This window comes from Moschus berezovskii, chromosome 2 (genome assembly GCF_049115385.1).
Source record: "Moschus berezovskii isolate FMDL1 chromosome 2, NW_MosBer_1.0, whole genome shotgun sequence".
Lineage (NCBI taxonomy): Eukaryota > Metazoa > Chordata > Mammalia > Artiodactyla > Moschidae > Moschus > Moschus berezovskii.
Window position 1 is genome coordinate 18,125,352 of NC_142461.1, and position 17,637 is coordinate 18,142,988.

Below are 17,637 nucleotides of genomic sequence, written 5' to 3' on the forward strand. Positions count from 1 at the left end.
TATTTCTTTTAAACATCAAAGAGAATGAACTAAAGATACCAAGCAATTCAATAGCTCAGAAATCCTTAGTATTATGGAATTATCACAAAAGCACTTTTCTGTGAATGAGCAGGCTATTTTCTGATAAGTGAAGCTTAGTATTTTAATCATATTTAATCACGTTGAATACATTTAAAAATTAAGACTATAATTCAGCCACATTTGATTTTACAGCAGGGCTTAAAAAGGGGCTAAATCATTGCTGCCTGCTGCTTTTCTTCTTTTTTGAAATGCTAAGTAAGGGCAGGTGCTGGGGAAATTGTGATAAAAAAGGAGGGAGAAATTCTCATGCAGTGTTATTTAATAAATGGCCACAAAAAAGAAAAAGATATTAAACTTCACAAAAGGGCTGAACACTTTGCTGGCTGGGCTTCGGACTATTTCCAATCAAACTGGCAGGCAATCTCTCAGATTAAAGAAAGGAGGGTGACTTATTGCTGTAGAATTTTAGAACTGGGAAGTATTGCCTTAAACAGGTCTACCAGGCAATAGATTACAAGTTGCCTTACTTCTTCAAAGTGCCCTACAATTTTATTTCTTTTTAACTGCTGTGAAGTATATTAATGCATCTCATTTCTTTGTAAATACAGTAAGCTTTTTGCAACACAGGAAATAAAATAGGACTTCCCTGGTGGTACAGTGGACAAGAATCTACCTGCCAATACAGGGGACTCGGGTCTGATCCCTGGTCTGGAAGGATCCCACATCCCATGGAACAGCTAAGCCTGTGTGCCACAACTGCTGAGCCCATGTGCTGTAACTGCTGAGCCCGAGTGCCCTGGAGACCACGCTCTGCAAGGAGGGAAGCCACTGCAATGAGAAGCCCTCGCACCCCAAGGAAGAGCAGCACCCTGGTGTGCTGCAACTAGAGGAGAGCTTGCACAGCAACAAAAACCCAGCACAGCCAAAAATAAACACTAAAGGAAATCGGTTCATTGGGAGGACTGATGCTGATGCTGAAACTCCAGTACTTTGGCCAACTGATGCGAAGAACTGACTCATTGGAAAAGACCCTGATACTAGCAAAGATTGAAAGCAGGAGGGGAAGGGGATGGCAGAGGATGAGATGGCTGGATGGCATCACTGACTCGATGGACATGAGTTTGAGCAAGCTCTGGGAGTTGGTGATGGACACGGAAGCCTGGTGTGCTGCAGTCCATGGGGTTGCAGAGTCGGACATGACTGAGTGACTGAACTGAATAGAACTACTTTCTTAAAAAACAAATAAAACGAAATGAAATAAAACATAAAAAGTAATAAATGCCCTGAGATTGGAATGGGGAGGAAAGCTACAGAGGCGTACTGTAGGAGAGGAAGCCATTTATAAAAACCCAAAATTTCACTGACAATAAGTTCTTACATTGTGATGATTAAGTTTACTCTGACATCACCAATATACTTCTTTCCCCACCTCAGCTCCTCAGACCTACAAAAGTAAAATGAAAGGATGGAAATATATTCATCATTAAGGAGATCATCTACATTCCAGTTGTTTTTTCAGTAGAGAGTTTAAAAACCTGCCAATCAGGATGTCTCCACCTACCACGGACTACCTCAAAAAGCTGAGTCAGTTTTCCTGGAGTGTGTTCTCATTTGTTCAACTTTGAGCAACAGTGGCCACACCTCTTCCTGAACAGTATGCTGGCAAAACTCCTCACACTACTTTCTTAATGGTATTTTTTAAACAGAACATTTAAAAACACTAAAAAGGCTTTATGGTTTTTGTAAGAATGATAAAGCTAACAGTATACAGTTCAAATATTTTAAAACACGGTGAGAAAGAAAAAAAAATTTAAATCTCATTTCCAGGCATTAAAGAGTATTCTTGAGGGCTTTCCAGATGGCACTAGTGGTAAAGAATATTCATACAGACATTCTTCAAACATTTCTCAGACTCTATATACATCTATAGATTGATTGATTGATTGATTGTGTGTGTGTGTTGAAAGACTTCTGGTTTGCACCACCCCACCCCCATACCACCACCAGTTTTTGGTTATTATAAAAAACATTCTGATGAACCTTCATTTTATGGGTCATTTCAAATTTGTGTGGTTATCTCCCGAGAACAGATTCCCTGAGGTGGGATGCCAGGGAAAAGGACATACATATAATCTCTGGCTAAATATTGCTGGACTGCTTTGGGGAAGCATATAGGTCAGGATTAGGTTTAGCTGAATGTGAGAGAACACCCAAAGGTGGCTTACAGACAGTTTATATAAGAGAGGAGGCAGTACATGACCCAAGGGACCAGGTATCTTCCATTTGGGGTACGCCATCATCTTTAGAATCTGACTTTTCTCCATGGCACAAGATGGCTGCTCAGGTCCCAGTCAATGCATCTGTATTTCAGGTAGCAGGAAGGAGGAAGGGACACAAAAGGATACAACTTCTAAGGACTCTTGTGAAGCCACACCCACCACTTCTCCCAATGTCACACCAGCCAGAATTTGGTCACGTGGCTACATCTAGCTGCAGAGAAGACTGAGAAATGTAGTCTTTTTTTCCGCCTATGTTCATATGTTCAGCTAAAAATCAGGTAGTTTTACTAAGAACAGGGGAAAATAGATACTAGGGACAATAAATGGTTTCTGCCATAGGAAGGATGTACTAATTTACACTCTTGTCAACATCGCCCAAGAAGAGCCATTTCCCCCGCCTTTATCAACACTGTTCTATCAGACCATTTCCACTGCAAATGCATTTCATTACTTAAAAGGAAAAAGGTTTGACCCATCCTCAAACGAACTGTGTAGTTTATGCCACTAGTATCAGAGATGTACACTTCTCCTCCCCAAAGTCAGAAGATGCAAACGTGGGGACACGGGCATTCCTCTGCCTTGAACTGTGATTCAGGGTTAAATCTCTGCCCTTAGCGGACTTCTCCCCTGCCTCCCTCCCAGTAATCTCATCCACAGCTATAAATGTCCCTGACTCAAAATTTGTATCTGCACTTCTAATCTCCAAAGTCCTGCTAAATTCACCAGTTGCTTACTGGGTAATCCAACAGCATCCTGCCATCAACTATAGAAAATTTGAATCTCATCATCATCTTTTACAAACCTACCTATTCTCACACTTCTTATTTTGGTGGCACTAGTTGGGTCATTCTAGACTCTTACCTCTCTGCCATCACAGAACATGGACTCCATGATTAAATTCTATTAATTTTACTTCCTTAACAACCCTTGACATTCCCTTCAGCTCCACTGTGCTATCAAGGATCAAGACAAAGTCTCTTGAGGGCTCTCTAGCTCTACACTTAAATCAGGCTACATCCAACATGGCAGCTAAAGGCCTCTCATTGCAGTTGTTGTTTAGTTGCTAAGTGTCCTACTCTTTTGCGACGCCATGGACTATACCCCACAGGCTCCTCTGTCCAGGGATTATCCAGGCAAGAATACTGGAGTGGGTTGCCATTTCCTTCTCCAGGGGAATCTTCCCAACCCAGGGATCGAACTCAAGTCTCCCGCATTGGCAGACAGATTCTTAAACACTGAGCTATCAGGGAAGCCCCCTGATCTGATTTGACTGATCTGGCTGGCTAGGTGGGTGTCCCCTTCCTCCCTCACTTCTCCATGCGCTCAGCTGAAGAGGATGAGCATCCATGGATCAGTCTTCAGTCATGGGTATACGAAGAATGCCAATATGAATGTGATTTTTAAATTTTCAAGGAAATCCTTGGTGTGGCATACAATGGCTCTGAGATAGTGACCTTCAGCATCATTTCATGCTAAACCCGACTACACTCTACACTTCAACACATCACTTGCAGTTTCAAACTGTAGTATCACAATTTGGTGACTTTGCTAAAATGCAATCCTCCTGCCTAGAATTCTTTCCCTAGAAAAGATCTGTTCCCCTTTTTAAAAATCCAAATCTCAGGGTCACATCTTGAAGAAACCCTTCCTATGATGTGACTTCCTACCATGAGGGCCACTTCCTTTCTTTGTGCCATTTATGTGTTCTGTGCTTGTTCCTAAAATATTCTAGCAAATAGGATTAATATTTCTTAATCCAACAAATACTTACTGAGTCCCCACCATGAACTCAGCATTGTGCTAAGAGCTAGATTCATGGCCATGTGTGAGCTGAATGTAGGCTTAGGTTCTCACAGCCTAGAATCAATATAGCTTACATGCATAAAGGCTAATTCCTTTGCTGTCTCTCGTTTGCTAGAAATTTTCTTTCCACCATCAATCTCAATGAGATGCTACGAAATGGATGTTGCCTTGTTGGTGACCATGTCAAGAGATAGTTTCTTCAGCATTTTATCACTTATTCAAATGTTTATTTTTGCTTTGATGATTCCATGCTGCTCACTGCCACTATCCAGGGTCACATGGATGTTTAAAAGGGAAAGTTGGGGGGTAACCTATATTTGATCATTATTTCTCAAGCTCTATCCTCAAACTTACCCCCTGAAAAAGGCCAGGTTAAGGGGATTCTGGGCAGAGATGAAGGTAGATCTGAGAACAGGATGGATGACTAAGCAAACGTGGGGGAAAGGGTGTTCCAGGTGGAGGCGTATCATAAGCAAAGACTGAAGACAGAGGTGACACTGGGTGAGTTAAAGAGATGTTTACCTGAGGATTTGTTGTTGCTGTTGTTCAATTGCTAAGTCGTGTCCGATTCTTTGCGACCACATGGACTGTAGCATGCCAGGCTCCTTCTACCTAAGGGATTTCCCAGGCAAGTATACTGGATTGGGGTGCCATTTCCAAATCCAGGGGTCTTCCCAACTCAGGCTTCAAACCCTGTCTCCTGCTTTGGCAGGCATAATTTTTTTTTTCTTTAACCACTGAGCCACCAGGGAAGCCCTTACCTGAGGATAGTTCAGTTCAGTCGCTCAGTCGTGTTCGACTCTTTGCGACCCCACGGACTGCAGCATGCCAGGCTTCCCTGTCCATCACCAACTCCCAGAGCTTGTTCAAACTCATGGCCATCGAGTTCGTGATGCCATCCAACCATCTCGTCCTCTGTCATCCACTTCTCCTCCTGCCTTCCATCTTTCCCAGCATCTGGGTCTTTTCCAATGAGTCAGTTCTTCGCATCAGGTGGCCAAAGTATTGGAGTTTCAGCCTCAGCATCAATTCCTTCCAATGAATATTCAGGACTGATTTCCTTTAGAATGGACTGGTTGGATCTCCTTGCAGTCCAAGGGACTCTCAAGAGTCTTCTCCAGCACCACAGTTCAAAAGCATCAATTCTTCGGCATTCAGCTTTCCTTATAGTCCAACTCTCACATCCATACATGACTACTGGAAAAACCATAGCTTGACTAGTCGGACCTAGGACCCCCATAAAGGTTGCAGGGGCTTAGCTCACAGACACCTTAGACACAACAGGACGCTGACACATGACTGTAACCCACCTGGCTCAGTGAAGTTCTAAGGTCCTGGTTCCCTGCCTCTGCTTCTCTACTTTCCCTTTTTGAGCTGCAAAATTTCTATTCCTGTTATTCCTTTTCCTCTTCTCAATTCTCAGTTTTCTCTTTTACTGTCTATCCCACACAACAGTAGCCTTAAAAAATATTTTTATAATTAAAAAACTTATCTTATATTGGAATACAACTGATTAACAATGTTATGACAGCTTCAGGTAAACAGCAAAGGGACTCAGCCATACATATACATGTATCCATTCTTCCTCAAACTCCCCTCCCTTCCAGGCTGCCACAAAGCATTGAATAGTTCCCTGTGCTATACAGTAGGTCCTATCCAGACAACAACAGTCTCGAGAAGATACACAGAAGGAAATCCAGGTATACTAACTTTTGCAAATAAATAAATCCAAGTTGCTACTGCTGCTGCTGCTAAGTCACTTCAGTCGTGTCCGACTCTGTGTGACCCCATACACGGAAGCCCACCAGGCTCCCCCATCCCTGGGATTCTCCAGGCAAGAACACTGGAGTGGGTTGCCATTTCCTTCTCCAATGTGTGAAAGTGAAAAGTGAAAGTGAAGTCGCTCAGTCGTGTCCAACCCTTAGCGACCCCATGGACTGCAGCCTACCAGGCTCCTCCATCCATGGGATTTTCTAGGCAATAGTACTGGAGTGGCTTGCTATTGCCTTCTCCGAAATCCAAGTTAGGTAGAAATAAATCCAAGTTAGACAGAAATATGTGGCTTTGAGCAATGCCATTCCAGGTAGATCAGAAAGGTCTGGGTGTATTATTCATGACTGCTGGTCTTAAGAGACAGAAATTCAATCCTGAGTAGTTTAAGTAAGAAGGCAATTGCGCTGGCTTGTGTAATTTGGAGAGACAGTGGTGTGGCTGGCCTGAGGCAGGACATGGCCCAGGGGGGCAAAATGATAGCATCAGATCAGTGGCTCACTCTATCCTGTTTTCTGCTCCTCTCTGCTGTTGGCCTCATGAGTTTCCACCACGGGTGCATGTCCCTCATGCAGAGGGGAGCCTGGCAGCTATGAAGTCCAAGCCTACATCACCCAGTTTGAGGATTCCCAAAGCTTCCCTTGTAGCTCAGTTGGTAAAGAATCTGTCTGCCCTGCAGGAGACTCAGGTTCAATTACTGGGTCAGGAAGATTCCCTGGAGAAGAAAATGGCAACCTACTCTAGTATTCTTGCTTAGAGAATTCCATGGACAGAGGAGTCCAGCAGGCCATGGAGTCACAAAAGTCAGACACGACTTAGTGACTAAACCACCAAAGCAAAATAACTCTAATTGAAGGTGAAAAATCCCAGGGAATGATCATATTCATCTGGTTGGTGTCACTCCCCACACCCGTCCTGGAGGCAGGTGGGTGAATGGTTGGCCTGGGCTAGGTCATGTGCCTGTCCTTGTGACCGAATCCCAGTAGATCCCCTCAAAGGAGAGGAGGTAGAAAGAGTAGGAGAGGGGCAGTGGCTGAAATGAATTCGGAGCAGAAAAAAATTTGCCAATTTTGTTGAAACAGAGGCCTTGTGGCAAAGAGTATTAGGAGCCAATTTAAGAGATGGGGCCAGGGACTCCCCTGGTAATCCAGTGGCTGAGACTCCATGGTCCCAAAGCAGGGGGCCCAGGTTCGATCCCTGGTCAGGGAACTAGATTCCACATGCCGCAACTAAAAAAAGAAAGAAAAAGAAATGGAGCCAGATTGTGTAGATCGGTATCTTGTAGGTGAAACGTAGGCACCACATATTCTGAAAAGCTCAGGTGCATGTGTGTATGTGTCTGCTCAGTTGGTTCTTGTCGTCAGTTATTTAGGTTCCATCAGTTCAGTTCAGTCGCTCCGTCGTGTCCGACTCTGTGACCCCACAAACCGCAGCACGCCAGGCCTCCCTGTCCATCACCAACTCCCAGAGTTTATCCAAACTCATGTCCATTGAGTCGGTGATGCCATCCAACCATCTCATCCTCTGTCGTCCCCTTCTCCTCCTGCCTTCAATCTTTCCTAACATCAGGGTCTTTTCCAGTGAGTCAGCTCTTCGCATCAGGTGGCCAAAATAATTGGCGTTTCAGCTTCACCATCAGTCCTTCCAATGAACACCATCAAGTCATCAAGTCACCTCCAACACTGAGTGAGGGAATCCCGAATCTCTGTCCTAGAGGAATCACAGAGGCGGGTACCTAGAGCCTCTGGTCCCATTTCCCCCTGATCAATACATAACCTTGTTTCGTGTGTTTTTTCTTAAAGACACTTTAATACATGGTGTTGATTCATTAACCCTGGGCTTACAGCCAACAGCACTATAACTCAGGCCTGAATGGAGTTTATCTGACTCATATTTTCTCTGTGAGGCACGCCACAGTCTTCTCGTGCTTAGGAAAACCAAACAGCTCTCCAGCACTATATTTGGCCATTTTAAAGAGCAAAATCACCAACAAAAAGCACACAAATGAGGAAAATATGGCACTAAATAGACTGTGAGAAGGACACTTGTTGACAGAATGAGCTGAAACAAGGAGGCATAGGATCACCTTGACCGGTGTCAGCTGGGAACCCGCTGGTGGACTCGATCGAGGTGGACTTCGATTTGGATCTTTGCTCTGTGTGTGCCCCGGGGGTGACTGCGAAAGTATCCGGAATATACTGATGGGTGGGGTGGGGTGGTGGTGGTTATTTCCCAAGGGAGCAGACACATTCACAGATGTGGAGTCTGTGAATAATGAGGATCGATGGCCTTTTCCCCTCAGTATTTGAAAAATTAAGGGCACAGTATTCGCACCGCGGGGAGGGTTTGAAAGAGCGATGTCAGGGGTGGAGAGGGAGACAGGGATGAACACCAGAGTCCAAAGGGAGGAAGGACAGGATTCCACTTCCAACTGTCCAGCTGGACATAAAGGAAGGAAGAGGGTAAATGCAAGGAGGGAGAAGCCAGCGACTTGAGCCTAGAAAAGTGCTAAACCCAGTCTGGAAGGGAACCTGATTTTGAGGTGCAAGGTGATGAACTCTGAAAGGAGGCTTTAGTCCTGTCAGATGCCATGTGTTCTTCACTGAGATTTTTTTTTTTAAGTATACATTTAACTGACTTAAAAAGTAATGAGTGAAATCATTAAAAAATTATTTATGCATAGGACTAACCTATGGTTAGTTCTTATTGATGTATCACAGAAATCAAACCAATATTGTAAAGCAATCATCAAAATATTAAAAAATCTGTTTGAAAATATACTTTTCGTTGTAGACCCCCCACTGCACACACAACTATAAACACAATTTTTGTAAATCGTTTTCTAAAGCTTCTACAGCTATAGATTCTGTGAACCCCCTGCTTGCTCACGCACAGTGCATGTGCAATGCCAAATGCACAGGTTTAGTGTTTTTGCCTTTATTTCACATGTGTAATTCTCTTCTTTAAACATTTATTTATTTGGCTATGTCAGGTCTTCCTTGAGGCACGAGAGATCCTCGTTGCATAGTGCAGGGTCTTTTGCTGAGGTGCACAGATTCTCTGTGGTGCGTGGGCTCATTAGCTCTGTGGCATGTGGGATCTTAGTTCCCTAATCGGGGATTGAACCTGAGTACCCTCCATTGTAAGGTGGATTCTCAACCACTGGACCTCCAGGGAAGTCCCTGAAAGTGTAACATCTTAGTTGAGATGTTAGATGGGGGATGAGTACTGTGGATATGAATAAGGGAAGTAATTTTAATCGTGTGTAATTGGTCACAGAGTCTAAGTTGCAGTAACTATTGTTGTTTTATTTAACAATGCCTTGTTGCTTTGTATGCATTAACGTTTGGATGTAAAGACTGTGTGTCTATCCAACAGGGAATCACAGTATTTAAATTGACGAACCTAAGGTTACAACTACTTTTGAGCCAAATGCAAAAAGTCTTAACTGAAGCGGTGTAATACTGTATAACTGAGCATCAGTAGCTCAATAAATTTAGAATTCCATGCAAGGGCTTGCATTATTTATTTATTTAAAGGAATGAGTACTATTCTACTACTAAGTCTCTCCATTTCCAATCAAAAACCTCATTACTGGGACTTCCCTGGTGGTCCAGGGGTTAAGAGTCCAGATTGCCATGCAGGGGATGCAGGTTTGATACCTGTTTGGGGAACTAAGATCCCACATGCCATGGAGCAACTAAGCCCACAAGCCCCAACTACCAAGTCCATGCATAGAACAAAAGATCGCATCTGACACACACAACTAAGATACAACACAGTCAAATAAATAAATATTAAAAAAAAAACCCAAACTGGTTACTACTACTACTGCTAAATACCAGCTTCCCAGGTGGTGCTAGTGGTAAGGAATCCACCTGCCAATGCAGGAGACTTGGGTTTGATCCCTGGGTTGGAAAGATCCCCTGGAGTAGGAAGTGGCAACCCAGTCCATTATTCTTGCCTGGAGAATCCCCATAGACAGAGGAGCCCGGCAGGCAACAGTCCATGGGGCTTCAAAGAGTCAGACACAACTGAATGATTGAGCACTACTAAATATATAGCACACTTAAAATGTGCCAGGCCTTGTCCTGGGCTCTTGAAGTTGATTAGCTTGTTTCTCATAGCCTCTGTGGTATCATTCAGTTCAGTTCAGTTCAGTCGCTCAGTTGTGTCTGACTCTTTTTTTCAGTTGAACAAACCGAGGCAAAGGGTAGTAACTTGCCTGTAGCCCAATCACTAGAGAATGGTGGAGTTGGCTTACAGAATCCATATGTTTAACTACTACGTCAAACTACTAAAACTGGTTACTATTTACAAACTCTCCTTGACCACATTGCTGTTTCCTGCCTCCCGTGGGCCCCATCTCAATAATTCCCACCATTCCCCCTCCACTGGATTTACAGCTTTGCCAAAACTGCTTCTAAAAAAACAATGATCTTTAGCTGTCTAGACCTAGTTCAAACTAGCTCATAAATCCCGAAACCTTCATAAAGTTTCTCTTCTAAACCAGTCTAACTAAGCTTGCCATTTTCTAACAGTTATCTGAGTTTTGTGAGCTTTCATCAGAAATTGTTTCTTTTATATTTGAAATGGTAACAAAATCTAGGATTTTTAGGTACTAATAAAAGAATTCTATTTGTTTGCTTTAAGCAAGTCCATGGTGTTTAAAGGAGTGATACTATTTTTCTAGTTGGAATACTGTAATAATATTTACAAAACAGCTGGAATGGAAACTGTTAAATAAATGCGTTTTAATGTGAAATGTAAACTTGCCTAGAACATCTACACAAGTATCTCCTTTGTTTGCTTGCTTTAATTTCAATTGAGCTATGATTTCTCAAACATAGCTGATCTCTAGTGGGGAGTATCTGGGAAAGGTAGTTTTTGAGAGAGAAGGGTGGGAGGAACTTAATTCAGCAAACACACACTGCTCAGCATCCAGTTCCTCTGTTCAACCCATAGACTCAGGCAGCTTTTATGGCCAGATCCTGGGAGCCGTCCACTAGACAGCGGGTCTCGGCTCATGTACAGAGCCACAGTGTGCCAGCTAAGTTACCAATGGGCCAGGGCTCCTGAAGGCTTCACGGAGCTGCTCACCTGCTTTTCACAGCTACTCTTTTTTAATTTAACTTTTGTCTCACAACAATAGCCATCTGATCTTGCCTTGCAGGCTCTTATTCACACTGGAGATGCTGAACTTCAAAATGCCTGTCTCATCCAGCCTCCTGTCTCCGAGGCTGCCCTTCCCCTAGAACACTTTGCTCTACAGGTGATGCCTGGCTGGCCACCCCAGCCACTCCCAACCGGTCTGAGGGAGCCATCTGACCTGGACCAGTCAGAATATTTTCAGTTTGAAGTGATGGAAAACCCTCTCAAACTGGTTTGAGGGAAAAAGAGAACCTCACTGGCTTATACAGCAGTGGGACCAGCAGGCTCCAGGAGCTGCAAAGTGAAGTGAAGTGAAGTCACTCAGTTGTGTCCGACTCTTTGCAACCCCATGGACTGTAGTCCACCAGGCTCCTCCATCCATGGGATTCTCCAGGCAAGAATATTGGAGTGGGTTGCCAGAGCTGCAAACCCTCCCACAAAGACCTGCTCTCCCTCTTACCTCCTGGCTGCTTCTTTCCCAGTCGCCCTGGCTGACATCATTACAGCTCCCAGCAGAGGTGAAGGGAACGCCCCTTTCTCAATAGTCTAAGCATTTAATTGGCTGGGACTGGGTTCTCCATGTCACCTGGCCATTGACAGTGTGGCATGCAGCTATTCAAATCACGTGCAATGAACGGGAAGGAAGCGTTCCGAGGAAAATCTGGGCACCGTTACAAGAAGGAAGACAGATGCTGGTGGCAAAAGGGTCAGCTCGACACCTGACCCAAGGATGAGCAATACACAGGATTGCCTGGCCAGTGGGGAGGTCTAATGGAAAAAAGCTCCCCAACAGGGACCAGCGGCTGAAAGAAAACATGAGGTCCTCTCTCTAGAGGAAGTGAACTTGAGGCCCAGCACTGGGAACCTGGTTGGGGCAGCATAAAGCAGGACACGGAGACCCAGGGACGGGGAGGGAGAAGAAGCGGTCAAGGCCTTGGGGAGAGGAGCAGGTGAGACCAGACCGATTTCTGCTGCGGAGGGAAGCCAGCCTAGAGCTGCACCCCTCCCCTCCTGGCCTCTTGTGGGTTCTCAAGATTCTGAAGACTGAACTGCCAAGAAGCCTGTCATTATCTCCAGAGGCTTCCTCATGATGAAGACTGAGGGCGTTCTGTGACAGGAGGAATCCAAAGGACCTGACTGACACTTTGAGAAGAGACACAAGAAGGAAGAGACAAAGGGACAGCATGTGGCGATGGTCGAGTGGCAGAGTGCTATTTCCTGTGCTCTGGGAAGCCTGCCTGCTGTGCCAGGTGAGGCAGGGCTGAGCTGACTTTCCTATCCACCTATCCCTGGCCCCTGGCTTTCGCTCTCAGCAGCCATATGGAAAGGCCACACCCTCTTCCTGCCCCACCCCCAACTCTAAGTCCTGAATACTTAGTTTCAAGGTCATACCTAGACTCTTGAGGGTCCCCTGGACTGCAAGGAGATCAGACCAGTCAATCCTAAAGGAAATCAACCCTGAATATTCATTGGCAGGACTGAGGCTGAAGCTCTGCTACTGTGGCCACCTGACACGAACAGCTGACTCATTGGAAAAGACCCTGATTCTGGGAAAGATTGAAGGCGGGAGGAGAAGGGGACAAGATGGTTGGACGGCATCACTGCCTCAATGGATGTGAGTTTGAGCGAGCCCTGGGAGATGGTGAAGGACAGGGAAGACTGGCGTGCTGCAGTCCATGAGGTCACAAAGAGCTGGATGTGACTGAGCGACTGAACAACAACCACCCACTTTCCAGGATGGTGGGGCGTGTACTCTACTGGCCAGGCAACTTTAAGCCCGACTAAAAGCTTTTTTTTTTTCCCTGGATTGAACCCTGGCTACGGGAGTGAGAACCTGGAATCCTAACCATTAGGCCATCAGAGAACTCCCAAAGTTGAGTTCTTCATTAAAAGGTGAGAATGAGTGTAGAGAGGTAAGTTGCCAACTCACCAAAGCTGAGCTCCATGCCCCCTACTCTGTGCCACCCCCCACCCCCATGGTCCTTTCTCTTCTGCTCTGGGTGTCTTTTTCTGCTCCTCTCTCGGCCAGTAGCTTACAGTTAAGAATGGCCTTTTCGAGCTTCCTCTTTACCTTTCTATTTCACTTCCCTGGAGCTAACTGATCATATTCCCTTGAGCCTCTTAGTTCAAATCTTTTCCACACCAGGCCACACACAAGTCACATGGCTGCTGGTTAGCCAAGGGAGCCACAGGCCCAGAGACAGGTTCCACCTTGGTCCAATTAACTGTGACAAGGGGAGGGATGGGGGACCGCACGCCACAGGTGGCGACTTAAGACGAGGCATGCAATGACTGATGGATCCATACAACTCTATTTTTCTACCGACCTATTTCAGGTGAGTTGATAAGTGGCCATGAATATCCTCATATACTATGTTGGTTTCTGAGGACTGCCGTTAACAAATTGCTACAAGCTGTCTGGTTTAAAATAACAGAAATGTACTGTCTCACAGTTCTGGAGGTTAGAAGTCTGAAACCACAGTGTTGGCAAGGCCACGCTCCCTTATGCAGCCTGTAGAGGAATCCTCTTCCTGGCTTCTGTGGTTTGCTGACAACCTTTGGCATTCATCAAGGCATCACTCCAGTTCTGCCTTGGTCATGACATTGCTTTCTATCTTGTTATAAAGACAGCGGTCACACTGCTTTGGGGTCCGCCCTACTTAACTGGTAACATTTGCAATCTCTACATAAGGTCACCGTTTGAGGTAATGGGGTTAAGACCTCAAGGTATCTTTTTTGGGGAAAACATAATTCAATCCATAACCAATAGCTATATGGGCTGTACGGCCAATTTCTCCACAAATCAGACACACACCTAACTATTTTGGCAGAATTACTCCCAAATGCACAATCCTCAGGTGAAAGGCACATGACACCGCAGTGGGTTCTATGATGAGGATGTTTGTTGTGTCTTTATGTATTTACCCTCTGTTATGCTATTAATAGAGGGAGCTTGGTGTTACTAACCTCCCTCCAAGAAACAACCAACAAAACAAAGTAAACCAGTATTCAAAGGTAATGTTGAGGAGTAATTTATATTTTACTTAAGATCCTTTAGTCACTGCTTAAAGTCTACTAACTGGGAAAAATAAATCTGAAAGAGTAAGCAAAATACTAAAGCACTAAAAATGCACCCAACTGTCTCTTAGGTCCCTCAGTGTCTTACTTGGAGCACCAGTCACTTGGAGACAAAGGGCAGTGTGAAAGGGTCTGAATGTGTATACAGTTTTTTACTTTTGAATGCTAATCTCTTCCTTAAAACAAACAAACAAAGAGACAAAATGGTTTTACTGAAGAGAAAAAGACTTATCTTGGAACTAAAGGAGCTTACTAGGATAAAGGAAGGAAAGGGAATCATGTCAGTCATTTGTATATCTTACTTCACAAAGTCCTGTAGATGGGTATCAGATTAAAAGTTCTATCTCCATTTTTCTTCTTCCCCGACTAGAAAATGGGAGTTTCAAGAGTTTGATCACCCACTTCCCTCCTTTCATTCCCATGAAGTTTCCTCTCTCTCCCTCATGACTTCTTTTTGCTGTGGCCAGAGTTAAGAGTTTTGTTGGCAGTTTTGATCGTTTTTCTCTGCAAAATCCTCAAGGGATCCCTATTACCTAGAACAGTATAGTTACCATAGTTTTCCATAGCAGAACTCCCCTTCCCTGTCCTTTATTTTTTGGCTGTGGGGGCAAGTGGGATCTTAGTTCCCTGACCAAGGATCGAACCCATGCCCTCTGCATTGGCAGTGCAGGGTCCTAACCACTGTACCACCAGGGAAGCCCCCAAAACCCTTTTATTAAGGGACATACTGTACAGATTTTTAATGTTTGTCAATTTAAACTTATCTATTGAATAAAAGGGTTTTTTTAATGTAGATCTTATGATAATTTCAGATTAATAATAATTATGAGAACAAAGAAACTCTTCTGATAAAAGGAGAACTTTGAAATTAGACAGTGACGTATAGGTGAAAGTGAAATTACCGTTACTCAGCAGCAGGAGCAGGTTTCTGCATTTTACTGTAATATAAAGAAAACCCTGATCCATGCAGATAATCTTGTCTGTTCTCCACATTACATTCAGAGTAATCTCTTAAAAATGCAAAACCTGATCACCATACTTCATCAACTCTAGTTGAATCTATCATTATTTTATGTCTAGCTCAGAAAGAAAAAACTGCTCATTACACTTTGATTTTGGAGATATGAAGATGGAAATAAAAGGTGTGCCCTGCAATCACTAGGATAGGGTATGCCACTTCATCCTCTTCAAAATCACAGGCTTCTGGTTCTCTCCGTATCAGGACAAAGCTGGAAGCTAGCATGGCCCAGTCACCTGCTCCCTGCCCTCCTCTTTCCATTCACGCATCTCATGACCACAGCTCAAGCTTTACTTCCTCCGGAGCACCTCCCATACCCTCCCTGACCAGGCCACAATCTCAGGTACTTGGGTGTCTCCCTTTGACAGTAGGTACCAGGGCTGACACCTTGTTTGGTTGACATCTTAATTTGGCTTGAAGGTTTATTTGATTAGCATCTAGCTCCATGAGGACCGAGAACACGAACTTTTGCACTCTATTCTATTCTTTGTGCTTGGCACGGTGCCCGCTAGCACCTGGTGGACAGTTCAGTTCAGTTCAGTCGCTCAGTTGTGTCCGACTCTTTGCGACCCCATGAATCACAGCACGCCAGGCCTCCCTGTCCATCACCAACTCCCGGAGTTCACTCAAACTCATGTCCATCGAGTCCGTGATGCCATCCAGCCATCTCATCCTCTGTCGTCCCCTTCTCCTCCCATACCCAATCCTTCCCAGCATCAGAGTCTTTTCCAGTGAGTAAACTCGGTGGACAGGAGGCACTCAAATATTTGTTGAATGGATTAATTGAAATCACATTAAAAAATAAAAAATTCACGTGGCTGATTTTAGAATAAGTGCTCTTCAATTCAAAGGATCCAGGAAATCCAGAAGTGTGGGAACAGTTAAGACTTCTGTTTCAGGGACCTCCCTGGTGGTCCAGTGGTTAAGACTTCCCCTTCCAATACAGGTGATGTGAGTTCAAGTTCTGCTGGGGGAGCTAAGATCCTACATGCTTCATGGTCAAAACACCAGCACATAAAAAAACATCAGAAGCAATATGGTAACAAATTCAATAAAGACTTTAAAAATGGTCCATGTAAAAAAAAATTTTTTAAGACTTCTGTTCCAGAGTTGAATGGGATTAACAACTATTTACAAAATTCTTGCCTCCTTATCACAAATGCCAAATTCAGACAAAATGCACTGAAAATCATGTACTGTGTGTTGAAACTCTACCACAAGTTGGCTCGTGCGTTTTTATGAACTCTCAGTGTTTGAAGATTCTGTGCAGGGCTGGTGCTCCTTAGCCTCTCCTGATTTTCAGGCTAACTCTGCTCTGATTATACCTGCCTTGTATGGGCAGGACTCCAGAGAGTTGGTCAGAGCTCCACCTTCCCAAACAATGACACATTTGTAAGACGTTCTACTGCATTTACAGCTGTGACAGATGCTTTCCTCTGCGGTCTGCTTTGGAAGCTTTTGGAAGCACAGTTAAGGTGATAAAACTTGGTATACGAAATATTTGAGGGTGTAGGTATTTCTTTGGTTTTACAAGCTTTAAACTAGCAAAAATATTCCTAAAGAGGAGATTGGAATAAAATGCTTGTGGAGCCTCCCAAGTGCATTTATTTGCAAAACCAAAAGGTAATGTGAAAACCACTGACAGGCTGAATCAAGTCCCCAGGCACTTCCTGATCTGCTCCCTGGCTGCTTCGCGGTGGTCCCAACCAGCTTTACACCCAACAAGAGGGCCTGACCACCACCCACACTGGGGACAGGCTCTGTGCTCTCACATCCTGGGCCCACAGGACTGTCCCTACCTCTTCTTTGTCTTGGTCTCAGCTGACATCTGTGCTCAGTCACTCAGTTGTGTCCAGCTCTTTGAGGCACAGACTGTAGCCCGCCAGGCTCCTCTGTCTATGGGATTCTCCAGGCAAGAATACTGGAGTAGGTTGCCATTTCCTCCTCCAGGGGATCTTCCCGGGGATCCAAGCCAAGTCTCTTGTGTCTCCTGCATTGACAGGCAGATTCTTTACCACTAGTGCCACATGTCAGTTCTCCTGAAGTCTTCCCTGATCACTGCCAACTACTCGGGATTCCCTACAAGGCCCTCACTAGAGAGACCGTACCTCCGCTGTACAGATCACATTCTGTAGTTGGTCTGCCTGTCTCCCCGTAGACAGTAAAATTCCGGAGGGGAAGGCGCTCAATTCTGGTACTGTTGGCATGGTCCTGGAGCTGATGGCACTCAGTGAAGCCACCTCTCTCATAGCCTGATGGTTTGTTTTTGCCAGTGGAAATATCTGAATCTGGTGGTTTTCAAAATTCCTTGATCACTTAGTAAGGTTACTAGTAAGCATCTTTTCATACATTTATTCAGTTCAGTTCAGTCGCTCAGTCATGTCCGACTCTTTGTGACCCCATGAATCACAGCACGCCAGGCCTCCCTGTCCATCACCAACTCCTGGAGTTCACTCAACTCATGTCCATCGAATTGGTGATGCCATTCAGCCATCTCATTCTCTGTCCTCCCCGTCT

At 44.7% G+C, this 17,637-nt stretch overlaps 1 protein-coding gene across 7 annotated transcripts in view; it reads right to left on the bottom strand.

Moving 5' to 3' along the window:
- Window positions 1-17,637, bottom strand: part of FBXO36 (F-box protein 36) — a 98,277-nt gene that overhangs the window by 67,640 nt on the left and 13,000 nt on the right. For 5 of the 7 annotated variants that reach the window (XR_016039512.1, XR_016039493.1, XR_016039511.1 and 2 more), the window contains one exon: window positions 1-17,637. This exon is cut by the window's right edge. The exons of the other annotated variants lie outside the window; for them this stretch is intronic. The gene's annotated coding sequence lies outside the window, so the exon portion shown is untranslated. 7 annotated transcript variants of the gene reach the window in all.